Source organism: Loxodonta africana, chromosome 15, assembly GCF_030014295.1.
Source record: "Loxodonta africana isolate mLoxAfr1 chromosome 15, mLoxAfr1.hap2, whole genome shotgun sequence".
Classification (NCBI taxonomy): Eukaryota; Metazoa; Chordata; class Mammalia; order Proboscidea; family Elephantidae; genus Loxodonta; species Loxodonta africana.
This window is the reverse complement of record NC_087356.1, coordinates 65,548,596-65,571,340: the sequence shown is the minus strand read 5'-3', so window position 1 is coordinate 65,571,340 and position 22,745 is coordinate 65,548,596. Positions and strand designations below refer to the sequence as shown.

The window sequence follows — 22,745 nt, the reverse complement described above, 5'->3', positions numbered from 1 at the left end:
CAGGAGTGAGAGGGTAAGACCCCACTGAGATGCTATTTTCTGCACCATGAGAGAGGTCACTGGGCCTCTGCTCTTTTACTGGCCATCAAGCCCTAATGCTCTACCTGTGCTCAGGGGCCTATGGCATTAGCCAGGGCTATCATGAAAGAAAGGCTAAGAAGGTTCCTGTGTCCACCGTAGGGATAGGAAAGGAGGAAGGACAATCTCGAGTTAGAGTGGACAGATGGAGAAAGGGCACCATTCAGACAGGTAAGGTGCTGAGAGACTGTACCAAATCCCTGACACACCTGGCTGGGCTTGCTAAGAGATGTCCATTCCCATCCCCAGAGACACTGAGGTCAGGCCCCTGAATACTTGGTCTGTATGAGAGCACAGGGGAAGAAGGGGCCCTGAGAAGGAGACAGAGAAAGATATCCATTCCAAGAAGGAGGGATGGGTTCTGCCAACAGCCTCCTTTCCCCGATTTGTATCTCTCCTCCACAGTAACTTCTCTGGGTCCATGGCCAGGCAAGGGGCATGCTGGGGGCTTTCCAGAATGTTTTACTTCCAAGGTCAAGCCTGTACAGTGGCCACAGGGTCAGGACCCTGGGCAGATAGTCTTACCGGTGGGAATCCAGACCACGGGAAGGGAAACCTATCATTCAGGTAAATATTACTGGCAGCTGCAGTACACTCAGGAGTGGGAAGGATGATTAAAGACAGACGTCAGACTAGGATCTCACTACACACAGTAAATAACACGTGGACATACAGACATCCAGTCACACACGTACATAAAGACAAAGACACAGATTCAAAGATGCCACACAGAAATACTACAGAGTACGAAGAAACTTTGACCAGAAATACACATCTACATAGACCAGGGAACCCCCTGGGTCGGAAATACTCAAGTAGACACAGGCAGAAATACACAAGCACATACAAAGCTGACTTGCACACATAACAAAAAGATACAGCCCCTCTTGTAGACTCACAAACACATATGCAGTCCAAATTCATCCTTCAAAGCCCTTTTCCTCTGTAAAGCCTCCTAGGCCACCTCAGAACCAGGCCTGCCTATCCCTCCTCTAAACTCTCCTTTGTAATTTTTGTTTCACTGCTTGTTCTTTAATAGAGACAGCAGTGGATTCATGTGCATACCCCTGGTCTCACCAACTTCTCTGTGTGCTCTTAAAAAAATGTCAAGGGCTTGCAGTAGATCTACTGCCTTCATCCTTCACCTATGCACCCATCTCCACAAGGGCCACCAATTTACTACTGCCTCCATCCCTGCAGGGCCCTGCCCCCCAGCCCCTTCAAGACAGCAGATAGACACACCCACCAAGGGCACTCTCAAGGCACCGTGAAGATGCAGGCCTTGGTTCTACAGGAGGGAGGCCATGATGCATGGCATGACCACATGTGTAGTTCTAACCCAAATCTTAATGTTAACCAGGATTCCACACCTGTCAACCCTACCCCCTACTCCAAACCTATTTTCAGGGACAACTCTAAATCCGCAGTACTTTTAAGTGCAAACTTTGGAACAACTGTACCTCAGGAAGGTAAGAAATGAATTCTTCCAAAAGCCTGAGTGAGCTTGGAAGTGGATTCTTCCACCTTCAAGCCTCCAGATGAGAACACATCCTAGTGAACACCTTGATTGCAGTCTTGTGAGACCATAAGCAAAGGACTAAGCTAAGCCCCGCCTATACTCCCGACTGCAGAAACTATGGCATAATAAATTGGTGTGGTTTTAAGACACCAAGTTTGTGGTACGTTCTTACGCACCAGGAGATAGCGAAAAAATAGGGAAAGAGAAGGCATCTAGGGAACCCTTCTCCTTCAGCTCTCTATAAAAAATAAGTAGCTCTGGAGGGTCCACAGCCCTCCTAATAAGCCATGGCTCCCTTGTCCTGCATGTTAAATGCAAAGTAACCTTGAGTGCCTTGACCTGATAATTGATATGAGCATGGCATATGTTGGAAAAAGCTAAAAACAACAGCAACAACAAAACTGACAGTGATCTTGCAGAAGAAGGTGGGAAGGTTTTCCCCAGCAGCAATAAAGTAACAAAAACTTGAAAAAAAACAGTAGGTTTAACAGGTAGCTCCAGATTTTCTTTGAGCTCGGAAGGGAGGAACAATCTAAATAGAATCACAAGGAGAAAATGTTCAATAAATATTTGTTGAATAAATTTTGCAAAGATGATTGGAGAAAACAAAGGGTATACTTGAGATCATAGTGCCAGTATTCCCAAAGGGGCTCATCAGACCAAATCTTCAGAACTTGTTTCTAGAAACTACACAGTCACCAGCTCATCATATGCACTCTGCTTCCTCAGAGGTGGAACCTAAGTTGTGAATCAAGGCTAGGAGGGATGAGAACAGGTAACCCATACAGTAGCTATGGGTGATTTCTCTGAGTATAGGAAGAGCTGCTAAGTTTGGGATTTAGCCAGTTTCCACAACCACAACGATAAGAAGAGGTCAACATCACGTGCATTTATGCGATATCCTGTAGCACTCTGTCCTGGCCCACAGGAAAGCAGCTGACCTAAAGGCACTGTTAGGGATTGAATTGTGTCCCCCAAAAATGTGCATCAACTTGGCTAGGCCATCATTCCCCGTATTGTGTGGTTGTCCTCCATTGCGTGATCTGATGTAATTACCTGTGTATATGTTATAAATCCTAACCTCCATGATGTTAATGAGGTAGGACACAATCTATAGGACTTGGTCGTATCTTGAGTTAATCTCTTTTGAGATATAAAAGAGAAAAGCAAGCCGAGAGGAGGGGGACCTCATCACTATCAAGCAAGAAGAGCAGGAGGGAAGCACGTTCTTTGCATCTTGGATCTCTGCACTGAGAAGCTCCAAGGCCAGGGGAAGATTTATGACAAGGACCTTCCCCGAAGACGACAGAGAGAGAAAGACTTCCCCTGGAGCTGACACCCTGAATTTGGACGTCTAGCCTCCTAAACGGTGAGAGAATAAATTTCTCTTTGTTAAAGCCATCCACTTGTGAGATTTCTCTTATAGCACCATGAGGTAACTAAGACAGGCAGTAACCAAAAACTTGAAAATGCATCTCTTCTGTCCTGGATTTGATCTGGAAGAATGTAGCACAAGCAGCACTTGTATATAAGGGTAAAAGTTTGCAAGGTAGCAGACAACTGGCTTCCAGAAGCATAGGCCTCAGGAATAGCAACTTCATCTAACACAGAAGACCAAGGGACTTTGGGAAATCAGCATAACTGGAACCTCTAAAAAAGTTAGTATACACACACAGACATTCTGAGTGCACAGTGCACATCTGGGTGATTCAGATCAAATGAAGCTACAAGTGTGGCCAGTTTACCCAAAGGTTATGGACAAACTAATTTGATAGAGTAACGGCAGGGGGACTAAGAATATGACTGCCAGAAGAGGAAAAAACAGTAACTAAGTGTCAGTGTCACCTCTGAAAAGGCATAAAACCAAAAAAACAGTGGCCATCAAGTGGATTCCCAATTACGGTGACCCTATGTGTTTCAGGGTAGAACTGTACTCCGTAGTGTTTTCAAAGACTGTGACCTTGCAGGAGGACATCACCAGATCTCTCTTTCGAAGTGCCCCTAGGTGGATTTGAACCACCAACCTTTCAGTTAGTACCTGAGTGTTTAACCATTTGAGCCACCTAACCCGTTGCCATTGATTCCGACTCATAGTGACCCTATGGAACACAGTAGAACCGCCCCATAGGGCTTCCAAAAAGCAGCTGGTGGATTTGAACTGCCCACCTCTTGGTTAGCAGTCGAGCCCTTACCCACTGCGCAACCAGGGTCCTTGAGCCACCCAGGGACTCCATAATATACGTTAACTCCTATAAGTGCACTGCAAAGCTATAATTTGCCCCTTATGGCTCAAAAACTGGCAGTATATGAACTCAAGAGCATAAAACATTTACTTCTTTAGCATAGTGCCTGGCAAGTAAATACATAGTGCCTGGCAAGTAAATACATAGTGCCTGGCAAGTAAATACTTAGTAAATACATCTGGGTCTCTGAGGTGATTACTGGGAAGGGGGGAAGGGGATGAAGCAGAAAGTTGTAATGGGAAAGATGATCATGTCTCCAGCTGGACACTGTAGGTCTTGGTTCAAAGCTTGTGAGCAATTTCTGACAGAACTTGGCCATTGAGATCGAAGCGTGGAGTGGCTGATGATATTCCTAATAGAAATGAGAGTAAACCAATCTGGGAAATGGGGATACCAGAAAGAAAGCAGCTCTGCTTGAAGACAGACATGTGAGATTGGGAGACAAAAGATTTTGAAACTAAAGAGATAGGAAACTTTTTGCATAAATAAGATCCATTTAGGGGCAAATAAGGAAAAAATAAACGTGAAGAGTGCAAAAAATGGGCCTAGGGAGGTCCTCTCGTTTATGTTTGCAGGGGGGGAGTGTCACATGTGACAAAGTAGAAGAATAAGAATGTGATCAGAGAATAAGTGGAAGATCAGAAGCTGAAAAATCCAGGCAGTAAGGATATCGGTCAGCTTTGAAACGAATATATTCAAATGGAACTGCGGTGAGCTATTCTCTCCACATTTATTTCCTTTTCAGATAGTGTTTTTGAGAAGATTTACAGCAACTTGCTGACATCCTTCACTTCCATGCTGGAACTATTTGCAGAATATTTGTGATTGGTCTAGAATTAAACCGTATTCTTAGGATCTGTATCATCTTAATATTCACCTAACGGACCGGGCTTGGTTTTTCCTCTCACTGCTAATCCCCAGGAAGGCCACTGCTACTGAGGAGGGTGTATTAGTTAACTAATGCTGCTTAAGAAATTGCCCCAAAACTTAGCAGTCTAAAACAAAAAATACTATGTGGGTCAGGAATTTGGGAGTGACTCAGAAGGGTGCTTCTGACTTCCATGAGGCTGCAGTCCAGACATCCGCCAGGGCAGCAGTCATCTGAAAGCTTGACTGGAGCTACAGGGCTTGCTTCCAAGTTCACTCACATGGCTGAGGGCCAAAGGTTTTAGGACCCCAACACGTGAGCCTATCCATTGAGCAGAGTGAATATCCTCACAACAGGGCACTCTCTTCCACAGAGGCAAGTCCAGAGGCCGCCCTTGGGGGTCCGTAGTTACATTGAGGAGCCCGGGGGGACAAATACAGAGAGACTCCTGCGGAGGCTCCGTTCACACAGGGGTGCTCCATGGCGGCGGCTCTCCAACCCTCCTCAGGAACTCTCTCGAGGGGCCAGAGGCAGCAGACACATAGGATCATTCTCCTACACAGGGGCACCTTGAGGGCGGCCCCCATACAAACACCTCAGAGTCCCCGGAGGGCCGCCCGCAGCCCTACCCCTTGGGGTGCCCGCCAGGGCCCGCTCTCTTCGCTCCCGCTTACCGGGCCCGCGGCTCCGGGGCTGACGGGCTCTACATTGGCCGCTCGGCGGGCCTGCGTACTGGGCCCCAACGCCGGGAGCAGAGGGCGCAGGCGGAGCTGCAGACTGAGGCGGCGGCGGCATCAGGGCGCGCGCCGCAGCACACCCACCCACCCCGCCCCCCGCCGCCAGCCGCTGCGGCGCGCGCGCCCGCCCCTCCCCGCCCAGCTGCCCACCGGCGCTGGGGAGCGAGGTGCCAAGGGACCGCAGGAGGGCGGCGGCTTGGCCGGGACTCGGCGTCGCGCTCCCATGAGCCCTCGGCCCAGGTGCCGATGGGCGTCCCCAGCCAGCGCCTGGCACTGCGGCGGGGGCACTGAGCCAGCCTGGCCGCCTGGGGCAAGGTCGGTGTGGGTCCCAAGGAGGCGGCCCAGGAGGGGGGCGCCGCAGGGGGCCGAGGCCGCTCACAACTCCTGCCCACGCCAAGTCTAGGGCGGGGGTCCGGTGTGTCCTGCCGCGGACATCTGCCTCGGGGGGGCGAAAATGACTCTGTCAGCCGCCCAGGCCGGTGCCCTACTTCCCCCCCAGACTCTGCTGCCCACCTAGGCTTCTGGGCCACTGGTCATCGGGCGCTTATCTTCCAGAATGCCATCCGCCCTCCCATCCCGAATGCCAGTGCCCAAGAGTTCGCTGTTTTCTGAGACTGTTGGTCTTCCATCTCCAGCAATAAACCCATACCCTATTGTAACCCACTTTTTGCTGCAGCAACCTTGCCCCTCTGCAGTTCTGAGAGCTATAAAGTGCATTACATTAAACTAGATGCTTTGAAAAAACTGAGAGGAAAAAAAAGAATGTTAAAAGTCTTAAGCCCCTAACACAAACTATAAAGCAGTAATTGAAGAAATACAAATACGCTGAGGACCTTTTTATTAAATTTATATTTTATGTATATTTAAAAAAATTGTTGTCCTTTAAGTGAAAGTTTAAAAATCCAATCAGTCTCTCACACAAAAACTTACGTACACCATGCTATATAGACTCCCAATTGCTCTCCCCCTAATGAGACATCCCACTCCCTCCCTCCACTCTCTCTTTTGGTGTCCATTTTGCCAGCTTCTAACTGCCTCTACCCTCTCATCTCCCCTCCAGGCAGGACATGCCACCATAGTCTCAAGTGTCCACCTGATCCAAGAAGCTCACTCCTCACCCGCATCCCTCTCCAACCGACTATCTAGTTCAATCCATGTCTGAAGAGTTGGCTTTGGGAATGGTTCCTGTCCTGGCCCAACAGGTCTGGGGGCCATGACCACTGGGATCCTTCTAGTCTCAGACCATTAAGTCTGGTCTTTTCATGACAATTTGGGGTCTGCGTCCCACAGTTCTCCTGCTGCCTCAGGGGTTCTCTGTTGGGTTCCCTGTCAGGGCATTCATTGGTTGTAGCCTGGCACCATCTAGTTTTTCTGGTCTCAGGATGATGTAGTCTCTGGTTTATGTGGCCTTTTGTGCCTCACGGGGTTGTAATTACCTCATGTCCTTGGTGTTCTTCATTCTCATTTGATGGAGGTGGGTTGAAGCCAATTGATGCATCTTAGATGGTGGCTTGCTAGTGTTTAAGACCCCAGAGGCCACACTCCAAAGTAGGATACAGGATGTTTTCTTAATAGATTTTGTTATGCCAGTTGACTTAGATGTCCCCTGAAACCATGGTCCCCAAACCCCGCCCCTTCCATCCTGGCTTTCGAAGCACTCAGTTTATTCAGGGTACTTCTTTGCTTTTGGCTTAGTCCAGTTGTGCTGACCCCACCTGTATTGTGTGTTGTCCTTCCTGTCACCTAAAGTAGCTCTCATCTACCATCTAATTAGTGCATGCCCCTCTCCCATCCTCCCTCCTGCCCCCCTCTCATAACCATCAAACGATATTTTCTTCTCTGTTTAAACTATTTCTCGAGCTCTTATAATAATGGTCTTATACAATATTTGTCCTTTTGCAGCTGACTAATTTCACTCATCATTATACCTTCCAGATTCCTCCATGTTATGTAATGTTTCACAGATTCATCCCTCTTCTGTATCGATGGTAGTATTCCTTTCTGTGAATGTATCATAATTTATTTATCCATTCATCCGATGATGGGCACCCTGGTTGCTTCCATCTTTTTGCTATTGTAAACAGTGCTGTAATAAGCATGGGTGTGCATGTATCTGTTCGTGTAAAGGCTCTTATTTCTCTAGGGTATATTCTAAGAAGTGGGATTGCTGGATCCCGTGGTAGTTCTATTTCTAGCTTTTTAAGGAATCACCAAATCAGTTTCCAAAGTGGTTGTACCTTTTTACATTCCCACCAGGAGTGTATAAATGTACCAATCCCTCCACAGCCTCTCCAACCTTTATTATTTTGTGTTTTTTGGATTTGCGCCAGCCTTGGAGTGAGATGAAATTTCATTGTAGTTTTGGTTTGCTTTTCTCTAATGGCTAATGATCATGAGCATTTCCTCATGTGTCTGTTAGCTACCTGAATGTCTTCTTTAGTGAAGTGTCTGTTCATATCTTTTGCCCATTTTTTAATTGGTTATTTGTCTTTTTGTAGTTGAGTTTTTGCAGTATCATGTAGATTTTAGACATCAAGTGTTGATCGGAAATGTCATAGCTAAAAACTTTTTCCCAGTCTGTAGGTAACCTTTTTACTTTTTTGGTGAAGTTTTTTGATGAGCATAGGTGTTTGATTTTGAGGAGCTCCCAGTTGTCTAGTTTTTCTTCTACATTGTAAGGAATGTTTTGTACACTGTTTATGCCATGTATTAGGGCTCTTAACGTTGTCCCTATTTTTTCTTCCATGATCTTTATTGTTTTAGATTTTACGTTTAGGACTTTGATCCATTTTGAGCTCGTTTTTTTGCACGGTGTGAGGTATGGGTCTTGTCTCATTTTTTTGCAGATGGATATCCAATTATGCCAGCACCATTTGTTTAAAAGACTGTCTTTTCCCCCATTTAACAGTTTTGGGGCCTTTGTCAAATATCGGTTGCTCATATGTGGAATGATTTATATCTGAATTCTCAATTCTGTTCCATTGGTCTATGTGCCTGTTGTTGTACCAGTACCAGGCCATTTTGACTACTGTGGCTGTATAAAAAAAAAAAAAAAAAAAGTGGCTGTATAGTAGGTTCTAAAAGTCCGGTAATATAAGGCCTCCCACTTTGTTCTTTTTCAGTAATGCTTTACTTATCAGGGGCCTCTTTTCCTTCCATATGAAGTTGGTGATTTGTTTCTGCATCTCATTAAAGAATGTCATTGAAATTTGGATCGGAAGTGTATTAAATGTATAGATCGCTTTTGGTAGAATGGACATTTTTATAATGTTAAGTCTTCCTATCCATGAGCAAGATAAGTTTTTCCACTTAGGAACGTCTCTTTTGGTTTCTTGCAGAAGTATATTGTAGTTTTTTTGTATAAGACTTTTACATCTCGAGTAAGATTTATTCCTAAGTATTTTATCTTCTTGGGGACTACTGTAAATGGTATTGATTTGGTGATTTCATCTTCGATGCTCTTTTTGTTGGTGTAGAGGAATCCAACTGATTTTTGTATTTTTATTTTGTATCCCCGATACTCTAGCTGAACTCTTCTATTAGTTTCAGTAGTTTCCTTAGGGTTTTCTGTGTATAAGAGCATGTCATCTGCAAATAGAGATAATTTTACTTCTTCCTTGCCAATCTGGATGCCCTTTATTTCTTTATCTAGCCTAATTGCTCTGGCTAGGACCTCCAGCATAATATTGAATAAGAGCGGTGATAAAGGGCATCCTTGTCTCGTTCCCATTCTCAAGGGGAGTGCATTCAGGCTCTCTCCATTTAGGATGATGTTTACTGTTGCCTTCGTATAAATGCCCTTTAATATGTTGAGGAAATTTCCTTCTATTCCTATTTTGCTGAGAGTTTTTATCCTGAATGTGTGTCGAACCTTTCCAAATGCCTTTTCTGCATCAATGGATAAAATCATGTGATTCTTGTCTTTTAATTCTGTGATGGATTACATTAATTGTTTTCCTAATGTTGAGCCATCCCTGCATACCTGGTATGAATCTCACTTGGTCGTGGTGAAATTTTTTTTTTTTTAATATGTTGTTGAATTCCATTGGCTAGATTTTTTTTGAGGATTTTTGCATTTAAGTTCATGAGGGATATAGGTCTGTAATTTTCTTTTTTTGTGGTGTCTTTACCTGGCCTTGGTTTCAGGGATATGCTGGCTTCATAGAATGAGTTTGTCAGTATTCCGTCCTTTTCTATGCTCTGAAATACCATTAGCAGTAGTAGAGTTAACTCTTCTCTGAAAGTTGTGTAGAACTCTGCAGTGAAGCCATCTGGGCCAGGGCTTTTTTTTTGTTGGGAGTTTTTTGATTACCTTTTCAATCTCTTCTTTTGGTATGGGCCTATTTAGTTGTTCTACCTCTGTTTGTGTTAGTTTAGGTAGGTAGTGTGTTTCTAGGAAAACATCCATTTCTTCTAGGTTTTCAAATTTGTTAGAGTACAATTTTTCATAGTAATCTGATGCCATACTTTTTCTTTCAGTTGGCTGTGTTGTGATATTGCCCATCTCATTTCTTATTTGAGTTCTTTGCTTTCTCTCCTGTTTTTCTCTTGTCAGTTTGGCCAATGGTTTATCAATTTTGTTGATTATTTCATAGAACCAGCTTTTGGCCTTGTTAATTCTTTCAATTGTTTTTCTGTTTTCCATTTCATTTAGTTCTGCTCTATTTTTTATTGTTTGTTTTCTTCTGGTGCCTGAGGGTTTCTTTTGTTGCTCTCTATTTTTTTTTTTTTATTATTATTTGTTCATGTGGTAGGGATAATTCTTTGATTTCGGCCCTTCTTTTTGGATGTGTGCATTTATTGGTATAAATTGACCTCTGAGCACTGCTTTTGCCATGTCCCAAAGGTTCTGATAGTAAGTGTTTTCATTCTCATTGGATTCTATGAATTTCTTTATCCCATCCTTAATGTCTTCTCTAATCCAGTCTTTTTTGAGCAGGGTATTGTTCATTTTCCAAGTGTTTCATTTCTTTTCCCTGCTTTTTCTGTTATTTCCACTTTTATGGCCTTATGGTCAGAGAAGATGCTTTGTAATATTTCATTGTTTTGGATTCTGCTAAGGCTTGCTTTATGACCTAATATGTGGTCTATTCTAGAGAATGTTCCATGTGTACTAGAAAAGAAAGTATAGTTGGTTGCTGTTGAGTGGAGTGTTCTGTATATGTCTATGAGATTAGGTTGGTTTATTGTGGCATTTAGATCTTCTGTGTCTTTATTGAGCTTATTTCTGGATGTGCTGTCCTTCACTGAAAGTGGTGTGTTGAAGTCTCCTACTATTATTGTGGAGCTGTCTATCTGACTTTTCAATGCTGATAGAGTTTGTTTTATGTATCTTGCAGCCCTGTCATTGGTGCATAAATATTTAATATGGTTATATCTTCTTGGTGTATTGTCCCTTTAATCATTATACAGTGTCCTTCCTTATCCTTTCTGATGGATTTAACTTTAAAGTCTATTTTGTCAGAAATTAATATTGCCACTCCTGCTCTTTTTTGATTGTTGTTCACTTGATATATTTTTTTCCATCCTTTGAGTTTTAGTTTCTTTCTGTCTCTAAGCCTATGGCATGTCTCTTTGAGGCAGCATATAGATGGATCCTGTTTTTTTTACCCATTCTACCATTCTCTGTCTCTTTATTGGTGCATTTAGTCCATTTATATTTAGCGTAATTTTAGATAGGTATGAACTTTGTGCTGTCATTTTGATGTCTTTTTTTGTGTGTTGTTGACAGTTTCTTTTTCCCACTTAATTTTTAGTGCTAAGTAGTTTATATATTGTCTTCTCCTCATATTTGTTATTGATTTTGTTTCTACCGAGTCTCTAGTTTTCGTCTTCTATTTTATTTTGATATGTAGAATAGTTTGTCTCCTTTGTGGTTACCTTAATATTTACTCCCATTTTTCTAAACCTAAACCCAACTGTTGTTTCTTTATATCACCTTGTCTTCCTCTCCATATGAAAGATCTACGACTTCATTTCTTAGTCCCTCTTTATTGTTTTAATGTTGTCTTCTTTTACATAATAACATTGCTATTTCCCAATTTTGAGCATTTTTTTTTTCTTATCTTGATTTATTTTTGTGATTTCCCCATCTGGGTTGACATCTGATTGCTCTGTCCAATGTCCTAGTCTTGGGTTCATACCTGATATTGATTTTCAAAACAAAGAAGTCCCTTTAGTATTCCTTGTAGTTTTGGTTTGGCTTTTATGAATCCCCTAATCTTCTTTTACTGGATTTGGGTAATCTTTTTATCTGGAAATGTCCTAATTTCACCTTCATATTTCAGAGACAGTTTTGCTGGGTATATGATTCTTGACTGGCAATTTTTTTTCCTTCAATGCTTTATATAAGTCATCCCATTGCTGTCTTGCCTACATGGTTTCTGCTGAGTTGTCAGAGCTTATTCTTATTTACTCTCCTTTGTAGGCGATTTTTCGTTTATCCCTAGCTGTTCTTAAAATTCTCTTTTTAGCTTTGCTTTTGGCAAGTTTGACTATAATATGTCTTGGTGACTTTCCTTTAAAACCTGCCTTATGTTGAGTTCGATGAGCATCTTGGAAAAATATCTTCCCATCTTCCATGATATCAGGAAATTTTTCTCTCAACAAATCTTCAACAATTCTCTCTATATTTTCTGTTCTCTGTTCTGGTACTCCAATCACTCATAGGTTATTTTCTTGATAGAGTCCCACATGATTCTTAAGTTTTCTTCTTTTTTTTAAAATTCTTTTATCTGATTTTTCTTCATATATATTAGTGCCAAGTGCTTCATCTTCAAGTTCAGAAATACTGCCTTCCACTTGACCAATTCTGCTCCTCTGGCTTCCTATGGAATTGTCTAATTCTGTAATTTTATTGTTAATCTGCGTTTCTGATTGCTGTGTGTCTATGGATTTTTCCAGCTTATTAAATTTTTCATTATGTTTCTGAATAACGTTTTTAGTTTCTTCAACTGGTTTAGCTTTGAGTTCCTTGGCTTGTTCTGCATATGGCCTGATTTTCTTCCTGATATCTTGAAGTGTTCTGTATATTAATCTTTTGTTTTCTGTCTATGGTAATTCCAGGAAGGCACTTTCATCTGGAAGATTTCCTGATTCATTGTTTTGAGAGCTTGTTGAAATGATCATGGCCTGTTTTTTTATGTGATTTGATATTGACTGTTGTCTTCGAGCCATCTATAAGTTATTTTATTAGTGTATTTTATGTTTGCTTACTGTGTCATAGCTTCTTGCTTTGCTTTATTTTGTATTGGTATACCCCAATGCGTTGCTTGAGTGAGCTAGCTTGATTATTTTCACCTTTAAAGCTCTGATGTTCTGTCTCCAGATGGCTAGAGCTGTTATCAGGTATGTCAGTCTAGGAGTCCGTTCACTTTTCTTGTATGGATTCAGCTTAGGTGTCCCAGTAGCTGGTAATCACGTGTGCAGTACGGGTTCTGTCCTACAGTCTTAGAGGGGCAGGGGTGATTGGTGAAGGTACCGGTATCTGGTTGCAGCAGGGGTTCATGCTCTGAATAAGGCTGGTTACTGAGCATCATTCCCCATGTCTCTGAGGAAAGCATGCCCCTCTTCCCTATAGCGTACAGGTGGGTGGGTTCTGCAGACAGACTGTGGGCACCCAACGTTTTGGTTGTAAGGACTGGGAGGTACCAGTTATCCTTGGACCCCTGTTGTGGGTGGCTGTGTGGCCTGTGTGGAGCCACCAGCGCTTAGGTCCCTGATGTGGGTAGGTAAGGACTCTGTTTAATAGGCAAAGTGGTGTCAAACATCAAATACCAATCTCTCCACTGCACTGCTGAAACAATTGTAGTCTGCCAACAGGGGCCTACTTTCCTAAAATAGGCCCACACAGGTCCATGAAGGGGGGAAAGGTATTCGAAGTCCATGGACCATATATGCCTGGACAAGAGCTCCTTGTGTCCTGAGCTCCCCCAGTTAGTGATGCTGGCACTTTATTTTTTTCCCAGCTGAGAATTTATTTCATCTCCAGGGTTGGAAGGATAGCTCTCGGTGCTCACCAGGGCCTGTCTCAGGCCCAGGGAAATCAACAGTCCCTGAAGTCGGCTTGGGGGTGGGGTACACGGTAAAATATATGCAAGTATTTAGCCTTTGCCAAGAGTGCTGTTCTTCTCTGGTTCTAGATGTGTGAGTAGGCTGTGTGGCTGGCTGCTTCTCCCTGGGGAAACTGCAGCCAAAAACTAGTATCAGCCCACCTCAGCCGCTCCGGGGAATGGAGCCTGGGGGCTCCCAGCAATTCAGGTGCAGTAACTCCTCTCTGCTTCTGAACCATCTCTTCCTCCCCCTGCTGCTTAATTCATTTTCTAACTTTTCCTTTGATGTTCAGGACTTCTATGTTACACGTTTCACTTGTTTTTCCAGGTGTTTGTTGTAAGAGGTCTCACCAGAAGTGTCTGTTTATTCTGCCATCTTGGTCCTGCCTCTATGTTTTTCCTCCTTTTTATTTTAATGGGTAGATTTGGTAGCTTCCTTTTGTTTACCTTGAAATTTACGTTTACTTTTCTAAGTTTAAACCAGTCTTTTATTTCCTAATATCACCTTAACTTTCTCACATATTGAAGTTCTGTGATTACGCTGCTTATTCCCTCTTTTTAGATTTGACGTTGTCATTGTTTACATATTGATGCCTCTGGTTACCTATTTTCAGTCTTTTAGCTTTGATTTTTATTGTGAATCCTCTGGGTTGATAACTGGCTGATCTGTCCTGTGTTCTAGTCTTGGATTTTTTTCTGATGTTACTTCTCTAACTGGAGGACTCCCTTTAGTATGTCTTGTAATTTTGGCATGATCTTTTCAAATTCTCTTAATTTCTGTTTATCTGGAAATTACTTAATTTAATCATTATATTTGAGAGACAATTTTACTGACTATATAATTCTTAGCTGGCATTTCTTTTTCCTCCAAGGCTTTCTATATGTCATCCCATTGCCTTCTTGCCTGCGTGGTTTCTACTGTGCAGTCAGAGTTTTGTCTTATTGGTTCTCCTTTGGAGGTGACTTTTTTTTTTCCCTAGCCACTCTCAAGATTCTTTCTTTTTCTTTGGTTTTAGAAAGTTTGGTGACTTTCTTTTGGGGTCTAAGCTGTATGGTGTTCGTTAAGCCTCTTGGATAGGTATTTTCTTGTCTTTCATGATATTAGGGATGTTTTCTGCCAGCAAATCTTCAACAATTCTGTCTGTGTTTTCTGTTACTCTCCCCTGTTCTGGTACTCAGATTACTCAGTGGTTTTTCCTCTTGATAGTATCCCACATAATCCTTAGGCTTTCGTCACTTTTTTTTTTTATATTTTTCCTCAGAAAAATTGGTGTCAAGGGATTTATCTTAAATCTCACTAATTCTGTCTTCCCTTGTCTATATTCTGTTCTTACAACCTTCTACGGAATTGTCTAATTCTAAAATTTGATTGTTACTCTTTTGAATTTCTATTTTCTGTTTATGGTTTCTAGCAGCGTAATTATTCTGTCGTTTTTTTCTTGTATTGTTTTCCTGAATCCTTCTATTGATGAACAAAGAATAAAGAAGATCGAAGAAGAATCGATGCCTTTGAATTATGGTGTTGGCCAAGAACATTTAATATACCAGAAACTGCCAGGAGAATGAATAAATCTGTCCTGGAAGAGGTACAGCCACAATGCTCCTTAGACGCGGTGATGGCAAGACTTTGCGTACTTTCAACATGTTATCAGGAGGGATGAGTCCCTGGAGAAGGACATTCTGCTTGGTGGAATAAAGTGTCAGAGAAAAAGAGGAAGACCCTTGGTGAAATGAATTGACACAGTGGCTGCAACAGTGGACTCAAGCATAACAAAGATTGTGAGAATGGCACAGGACCAGGCAGTGTTTTGTTCTGTTGTACATAGGGTCTCTGTGAGTGGGAACAGACTCGAGGGCACCTAACAATGACAACAACAACAAAATTTCTCTCTCATACTGGACTTTTCCACAAGTCAACCCAAACTACATTTTAATTCCCAAAATAATATAGCAATATATCTTGGATTCTCCAGGAGAATCCTAAATTCAAATATTCTGTTGCTACCTTAGCCCATGATTCACACATTATGTTTAAAGCAGGACTCTGCTGACTCTAGGTCTGAAGACAGATTTGTTTGTTATTCTGGCAGTCTATTGTATGTTTAATATTCTTCACCAACAGCATAATTCAAAGGCATCAATTCTTCTTTGCTCTTCCTTATTCATTATCCAGCTTTGGAATGCGTATGAGGCTCTGGAAAATACCATGCCTTGGTACAGGCACACCTTAGTCCTCTACCCGACCCCGTTGCTTTTTAACACTTTAAAGAGGTCTTTTGTAGCAAATTTGCCAATGGAATAAGTCATCTAATTTCTTAATTGCTGCTTCCCTGGGCATTCATTGTGGATCCAAATTGAAATGAGATCCTTGACAAATTTGGTATATTTTCTGTTTATCATGATGCTGTTTGTTGGTCCAGTTGTGAGGATTTTTGTCTTCTTTATATTGAGGTGCAATCTGTACTGAAGGCTGTAGTCTTTGATCTTCAGCAGTAAGTGCTTCAAATCCTCTTCACAAACCACTGTAAATCCCAAGAATGATGAAAAGAAAAACCACACTTAAGCATATCAGAGGGGAGCTACTAAAAAAGTAAAGGCAAAGAAAAAATTATAAATGTGGCAAAGAGATGGCTATTATTTTTAAAGGAACAACAATTTGATATGTTTATTCTTAAAAGATAAAAGTCAGAACAAAATGAGAAAAATTAAAAAAAAAATTTTTTTGTATTTTAGATGGTTTACAGAGCAAATTAGATTCTCATTAAACATTTAATATACATCTTGTTTGGTGGCATTGGTTGCCAACCCCACAACATGTCAACCCTCTCCCCTTCTTGAACTTGGGTTCCCCATTACCAGCTTTTTTGTTCCCTCCTGCCTTCTTGTCCATGCCCCTGGGCTGTGTGCCCATTTAGTCTTGTTTTGTTTTACAGGCCTGTCTAATCTTTGGCTGAAGAGTGAACCTCAGGAGTGACTTCGTTACTGAGCTATAAGGGTGTCTGGTGGTCAGACTCTCAGAGTTTCTCCAGTCTCTGTCAGACCAGTAAGTTTAGTCATTTGTGTGTGTGTGTGTGTGAGTTAGAATTGTGTGCTGCATTTTTCTCCAGCTCTGATTGGGGCCCCCTATTGCGATTGTTGTCAGAGCAGTCAGTGGGAAAACATTTTTGAAGTACTACACAAAATAATAATCAACCTAAAATTTTATGCAAACTGTCAATATACTTAAAAAGTGATTTTGGGAAAATAAAAATATTTCTACATGAATAAAAAAGTAATAATTGCCTCTATTAGGCACAAACTTCAAGAAATATTACAGGACGTCTTCTTACTTACTCACACAAAGAAAATAAACAGAATGAAATTTCTGTCTACACAATATAATAAAGAATAGCAAATTTATAGGGACATAGAAAAGGCATTTTTGTCAACTTAAAAGTTCTTTGAAAGGTTAATACTATTGAATAATAATAACAATGTATTATAAATATTGTAACTTAAGTAGAAGTAAAAGGGTTAACAACTGTAGTACAGATCAAGGGAGGAGATAAGTGGAAGTATACTATAAATTTCCTACGTTATACATGACATGGTGTGATATTACTTGAAAATAGACTATAATAAACTAAAGTCATAAAACCTTTATCAGTCATCAAAAATAAAAACAAAGGCACAACTGATAAGTCAATGTTTTTAATGTTGTTGTTAGATGCCGTCAAGCTGATCTCAACTCTTACCAATCCCATGTGGCAGAATAAAACAGCCCCAAAGGTTTTCTTGAGTGTAATCTTTACAGAAGCATATCACCAGATCTTTCTCTTGTGAAGCTGCTGGATGAGTTTAGCAGTTCAGAAGCAGATCCTTTAACCTTTTTCGTCTCCAGGTCACCAGGACTCTTTGATAAGCCAATAAAACCAAAACCAAACTCTTTGCAATGGAGTCAATTCTGACTCATAGCAGCCCTGTAAGACAGAGTAGAACTGCCCCACAGGGTTTTGAAGGCATGGCTGGTGGATTCAAACTGCCAACCTTTTGATTAGAAGCCGAGTTTGTAACCTCTGCACCACTGTGCTCCTAACAAGCCAATAGGAGAGAGAAAACAGAATACAAAAAAAAAAAAAAAAAGATTTTTGTTACCAATAGAAAACAAGTAGCAATATGGTAAGTTTAAACGTAATCGTATCAAAATTACTTTAAATATAATCTAAACACTCCAACTCAAAAGCAGAGAATGTCGGGGAGAAAAAAAAATAGAAGTGCATGTGTTCTATAAAAATAAAATAACCAACCAGAAACCACACACACACATGCACACACACAGACATTTTAAATGTAAAGTTACTGAGGTTAAAAAGTAAAAAAGATGGAAAAAAATACAATGTAAAAACAAAGCTAAAATAGCTATATCAATATCAGTGAAACTAGATGTCAGAAAAAGAAATCTACCGGGGCAAAGAAGAATATTTTTCGATGGCAAAATGGTCAACTCATCAGTAATACATGAAAACACAAATGCATACGCACTGGATAAGAGGGTTTCATAATAGATACGTCTATGTCAGGGAGGTCTTGCTCTTCAGATAGGTGGGACTGCCATACTTTGAACACCAGTTTGCTGCTTTGCAGTCAGGAAATTGTCTCCTAGCAGAGAGCAAACATGGTTGTGAGGCTTAGATGATGAGTTTTTCTCTACTCAGTAATCATAGTTTTTCTAATACTCGTCCATGGCCTACAGTTAACTTATACATTTTGTCCAGTTTTTTAAAAATTGTTTTCAGTCTAAAATGATGTCGTCTGTGAGATCTAGAGTGCCAATATACTGATAGTGATTGGCTAATAAAAAAAAAAAAAAAAAAACTCAAATTTCTTCAATATGCTGTAACACATTTTTTTTTTTTTGTCTTAATTTCCTCTTTGAATTTGCTCAACTGATAGTGAGCCCAGCCCTCAAAATCTTTGTCTCTCATCTTGCAGTTGTTTGTTTGGATGGTTCAAGCATCCTCCTGTATTTTTGTCAGAATCCCAACCTGTCATCTCAGGAGGAGATAGCCTGTGTTTTCCACGGCAGTGATCCTCATGCTCATTTCCCTGTTCTACAGTCTGAGGACAAAAATGCCCCAGTGTCCAAGACCGTGTAGCAAACAGCCCAATTAAATGTGGCTGTAATTTATGTCTGCTTTCCTGAGTCACTGATTACTTTCAAGACAAATGTTTTATTAGAAATTTTTAAGTGTGTGTGTAGAAAACTTTTGGTTGACCTTTAAGCCTATGCCAGCTGCCCAGTGCTTTATCAGACCCCTACTTTCTGGGAAAAAAAAAAAATTCAGTTCCTCTGACCTACTCTTTCCTCATCCATTCGTCCTGGGCAAGCTTCTCTGACCTATGTCCTGGAGTCAGTTCTCAATGTTAAAACAAAAACGTAAAAAAACAGTCTGCACATTCACATTTATAAAAGAAAGATCATTAATAGGACACTGAAGCTTGTCATGAATGATCTGTGGGATTATGAGATCTTTTTGCTTTCTTATGATTTCTGTATCTTTAAGTTTCATGAATTAGTTTTACAATCTTAAACAGACAAATTCCAATTTAATCACGAGATAAATTTTAGAGAAAATATAATTATTTTCTATTTTTTAAAAAGTATAAAAAAGGAAAAAAAAATTACCCTTTTTTCCACCACTACAAAAAAACTCGTAAATATCCTTTCAGTTTCATGTTAATTTACCATAATAAGTGAGTTCAATTAATTGTGAATCATATATTTCCCTTAATATGATTTTAAATGTATGTATATTTTCTATATCCTGATACGTTATTTCAATTTCTTACTTAATCAATTTTTTACATAATTAATGTCCTTGTGGATTTCTATTGAATAAACAAATATAAGTATAACATCATTACTACTGTAATTCTGACTTGCCTACCAAATGACTTAGCAAGCCAAGTAAGTTAGCAAGCCAAGTAGTAGGTATTTATTCCGATTTATGCCAAACTTTCTTGATCCATTTCTAGTTGCCACAACACTGCCCCCTTCCATTCCTATCATTGTTGTGTCCAGACTTTTGGATGTGGCAGTCAGCTCTGTACAGATGACAGCCTTGGAAGCCCTATGGGGGCACTTCTACTCTGTCCTATAGGGTGGATAGCAGCCTGAATCCACTCAACAACAATGGCTTTTTTAAATTTTTTTGGACTTTTTTTGTGTATCTTCAAGAGATTAAAGTAAAATAAACTGCTGGAAACCATGAAGAGACATATTTTTTTTCATAAGAAGTAAGAACATTCTAGCAGTCAGACATAACCAGGAATAAAATCAGCTGCCTTAGTATGCAGCCAAGTACTCACAGTTAGTGCTGTTCAAGCACAGCCTGCATAACCACTTAGCACTTGTATTGTTCAAGAACAAAAGCACTGCAGAAAACACTGGATATGTCATCTTTAATACCTCTTTCAAGTCCAGCATTTCATGATTTTATAAATTTAATTGGACTGTTATATACACAGTGATTAACTGCTAGGCTGCTAACCAAAGAGTGGGCAATTCAAATCCATCATCTGCTTCTTGGAAACTCTATGGGGCAGTTCTACTCTGTACTGTAGGATTCCTATGAGTAGGAATCAACTCGAAGGCAATGGGCTATTGTTACGCAGTGCTGCATTCAAATCTCTGCTCAACCACAAAATTGCTGTGTGGCCTTGGGCAATTTTTAATCTCCAAGCCTCTAAAAGAAAAAAAAAAAGATGTTAATATTTATCTCTAGGTAGTGGTGTGAAACACACTTAAGTTAAACCTGGAAAGTGCTTAGTACCGTTATTGGCTGTTGATCAGAACTTAATAAAACTTAATAAATGTTGTGTTGTTGTTTTAGTCACAGCTTATTGAGTTTCTGGAAACCCTGGTGATGTAGTGTTTAAGTGCTATGGCTGCTAACCAAGAGGTCAGCAGTTCAAATCTGCCAGGCACTCCTTGGAAACTCTATGGGGCAGTTCTACGCTGTCCTATAGGGTCGCTATGAGTCGGAATCGACTCGAGGGCAGTGGGTTCGGTGTGGTTTTTTTATTGAGTTTCTCTCTAAAATATCTTTCATTTGCTCAACATGTTCATTCCCATAATGATGGCCATAATTTACTTCCTTAGCTTCACTTTCTTTTTGGTCTTTTTTTCATTAACACACATAGTAATACAGAGATTCACAATGATTTTACTGATATTAAACTCTTAAAAATCATCAATATTCTCCATGGTCTATAAATGAAGTTCAGACTGATTTTCATGTCATTCAAAGATTTGTATCATCTAACAAAAAATTATTTTTTATAATTTCTTTAAGAAGTTTTACTATATAAATATAAATAAATCCTCTGAAACATATACAATTTTTATAAACAGTTATTTCAATTTATCACCCATCAGTGTGAAAAAAAAAGCTTTTCACTGGATGTATTCATTCAATGCCAGGAATAATACTATAAAAATTATGCACACATGGATTTCAAGAGATTGAAAATTATTTATTTTACAGATTTTTTTTCCAGATGAGTTTGTTTGTACACTTATTGGTAAACAAGGGATAATACATAAAGTATTAAGATCAAAGGACACAGACCACACAGATCATTCTATGTACTATGATAGGTAAATCTTATCTAACAAAGTGCCAAATTCCATGTATATAAATTATAATCTCGCCACACGAAGGCCTTTGAAGATGTTTAAAAATGATTAGAGGCAATGTGGATTACTACTGGTGACCTCTGAGACTTCCTACAATTGATGCTGCCCTGCATGTGACAGCCCTGCACATGACACTATGTATCTAGTGTATCCTTAGACCTTTCTTCCAAAAAATCAAGTGATGGCAATAATCTCACTGTTTATGAATATATGTTGCTGTCTCTGAACTCCCTCCTTACTGGATCTTCTTCAAGAATTCTAAATATTTGCTACTGCAAAATGATCTTTTCTCAGTGATTTTCTTTAGAGCAACTTTGACATTCTTATTCCTCAGGCTATAGATCATAGGGTTCAGCATTGGCACAATCATGGAGTAAAACACAGAAGACACTTTCCCTTTGTCCATGGAGCCGATGTTTGATGGCTGCAAGTATATGAATGCTACAGAACCATAGAAGGTTGTACAGCCAAAATGTGGGAGCTGCATGTGCTGATGGCTTTGGACCTGCCTTCAGTGGAGAGGATTCTCAGGATACTGGCAATGAGGGAGACATAGGAGCCAAGGATGGTCAAGGTTGGTGCTACAACATTAAATGCACTGAAGCTCAAAATTACCACTTCATTGGTATAAGTGCTGGAACATGAGAGCTCCAGTAGTGGAAAAATATCATAGAAATAATGGTTGATTATATTATCCTTGCAGAAAACCACCCTTAGCTTGCAAACTGTGTGAGCTGTGGTGCCAATCGAGCCCATTATATATACCTCAACTACCAACCAGGAGCAGACCTAATCAGACATGGTGACATTGTAAAGCAATGGCTTACATATGGCAACATAGCGATCATATGCCATCACAGCCAACATATGACATTCTGATATAACAAAAAAAGCAAAGAAGTAGAGCTGAGTCATGCATTCAGGATAGGAGATGGTGTTCTTCTCTGTCACAAAGTTCACCAGCATTTTGGGAGTAATGACAGTGGGATAGCAAAGATCAATGAAGGACAAACTGCTGAGGAAATAGTACATGGGGGTGTGCAGGTGAGAACTGACCCCAATCAGTGTGGTCACGCCCAGGTTCCCCACCACATAGGTTCCTAGGAAGAAAAGAAAGAGGGGCAGCTGTAGTTCTGGCTTTTCAGTTAACCCAGCAAGGATAAACTCAGTCACTGTGGAGTGACTTCTTGCTGCCATTTCTCTCTGGGAATTTTATGAAGGAAGAGAAAAAGAAATTAGACATAGGTGGTTATTTATGCAGTGAGAAATAGATGCAAGTCATGTAATTCAGGTATCTCCAATTCTCCCTCCCTGTACCTGCTCTACATTGGAAGTTAAAGACTCTGTTGTCCCAGTTTATAGATCATGCAAATAAACATCAAATGAAATTAATTCTTTTTTGTTTCTGTTTTACAAGAGTCAGTCTTAGTACTGACCAGTCTCTGAACATCCCAAGAACTGTTCTGGTGTCTTAGAATATTGAGTGTTCTGAGCCCTGGTGGTAAAGTAGTTAAGTACTTTTCTGCTAAATGGAAGGCTTGCAGTTGAAACCCACCCAGTGGCTCTGTAGA

At 40.5% G+C, this 22,745-nt stretch overlaps 1 pseudogene; it reads right to left on the bottom strand.

Annotated features, from left to right (window-relative positions):
- Positions 1-21,409: 21,409 nt before the first annotated feature.
- LOC135227701 (olfactory receptor 8G50-like) lies at positions 21,410-22,475 on the bottom strand (annotated as a pseudogene).
- Positions 22,476-22,745: the final 270 nt, after the last annotated feature.